Raw genomic sequence first — 2274 nt, forward strand, 5'->3', positions numbered from 1 at the left:
GATGTCTTCCTCTATGTCAATTCCAGCTGAATTGCAAAGGTGACAAATGAGATGAGGGAAGGCTAACCTTGCCATAGTGGAGGACTTGTCCGCCACCTTGTAGAGTTCTTGGGATATAACCTCATGAACTTCCACTTCCTCTCCAATCATGATGCTATGTATCATGATAGCCCGGTCTATAGTAGCTTCGGACCGGTTGCTAGTGGGAATGATTGAGCGTTGGATGAACTCCAACCATCCCCTAGCCACGGGCTTGAGGTCATGCCTTCTTAGTTGAACCGGCTTCCCTCTTGAATCTCTTTTCCATTGAGTGCCCTCTTCACATATGTCCATGAGGACTTGGTCCAACCTTTGATCAAAGTTGACCCTTCTAGTGTAGGGGTGTGCATCTCCTTGCATCATAGGCAAGTTGAATGCCAACCTTACATTTTCTAGACTGAAATCTAAGTATTTTCCTTGGACCATTGTAAGCTAATTCTTAGGGTCCGGGTTCACACTTTGATCATGGTTCTTGGTGATCCATGCATTAGCATAGAACTCTTGAACCATTAAGATCCCGACTTGTTGAATGGGGTTGGTAAGAACTTCCCAACCTCTTCTTCGGATTTCATGTCGGATTTCCGGATATTCACACTTTTTGAGTTTAAAAGGGACCTCGGGGATCACCTTCTTCATGGCCACAACTTCATAGAAGTGGTCTTGATGCACCCTTGAGAGGAATCTCTCCATCTCCCATGACTCGGAGGTGGAAGCTTTTGCCTTCCCTTTCCTCTTTCTAGAGGTTTCTTCGGCCTTAGGTGCCATAAATGGTTATGGAAAAACAAAAAGCAACGTTTTTACCACACCAAACTTAGAAGGTTTGCTCGTCCTCGAGCAAAAGAAGAAAGAAAAGAGTAGAAGAAGAAGAAAAATGGAGGAGATGGAGGAGGCTTTGTGGTTCGGCCAAGGGGGAAAGCGGTTTGAATTTGGATGGTGAGGTAGGTGGGGTTTTATGAAGGATGGATGTGAGTGGTGAAGAGAATGGTGGGATTTGATAGGTGAGGAGTTTTTGGGGAAGAGGTATTGAGGTGATTGGTGAATGGGTGAAGAAGAGAGAGAGAGAGAGAGGTGGGGTAGGTGGGGATCCTGTGGGTCCACAGATCCTAAGGTGTCAAGGATAGCTCATCCCTGCACCGAGTGGCATGCAAAAATGCCCTTTTCTGCCAATTCTGGCATTAAACGACGGGCAGCTGTCCTTTTCTGGCGTTTAACGCCAGCTCCTTGCCCATTCCTGGCGTTAAACGCCAGTCTGGTGCCCCTTTCTGGCGTTAAACGCCCAGAATGGTGCCAGACTGGGCGTTAAACGCCCATTTGCTACCCTTACTGGCGTTTAAACGCCAGCAAGCTTTTCCTCCAAGGTGTGCTATTTTTTTCTGTTTTTCATTCTGTTTTTGCTTTTTCAATTTTTTTGTGACTTCACATGATCATCAACCTACAGAAAACATAAAATAACAATGGAAAATAGATAAATATAACATTGGGTTGCCTCCCAACAAGCGCTTCTTTAATGTCAGTAGCTTGACAGTGGGCTCTCATGGAGCCTCACAGATGTTCAGAGCAATGTTGGAACCTCCCAACACCAAACTTAGAGTTTGAATGTGGGGGTTCAACACCAAACTTAGAGTTTGAGTGTGGGGACTCTGTTTGATTCTGTTTTGAGAGAAGCACTTCATGCTTCCTCTCCATGGTTACAGAGGGATATCCTTGAGCCTTAAACACAAGGGATTCTTCATTCACTTGAATGATCAATTCTCCTCTGTCAACATCAATCACAGCCTTTATTGTGGCTAGGAAGGGTCTGCCAAGGATGATGGATTCATCCATGCACTTCCCAGTCTCTAGGACTATGAAATCAGCAGGGATGTAGTGGTCTCCAACCTTTACCAAGACATCCTCTACAAGTTCATAAGCTTGTTTTCTTGAATTGTCTGCCATCTCTAGTGAGATTCTTACAGCTTGTACCTCAAGGATCCCTAGCTTCTCCATTACAGAGAGAGGCATGAGGTTTACACTCGACCCTAGGTCACACAGAGCCTTCTCAAAGGTTATGGTGCCTATGGTACAAGGGATTGAGAACTTTCCAGGGTCCTGTCTCTTTTGAGGTAATCTCTGCCTAGTCAAATCATCAAGTTCTTTGGTGAGCGAGGGGGGTTCATCCTCCCAAGTTTCATTACCAAAAAACTTGGCATTTAACTGCATGATTGCTCCAAGGTACTTAGCAACTTGCTCTTCAGT

Source organism: Arachis ipaensis, chromosome B07, assembly GCF_000816755.2.
Source record: "Arachis ipaensis cultivar K30076 chromosome B07, Araip1.1, whole genome shotgun sequence".
Classification (NCBI taxonomy): domain Eukaryota; kingdom Viridiplantae; phylum Streptophyta; class Magnoliopsida; order Fabales; family Fabaceae; genus Arachis; species Arachis ipaensis.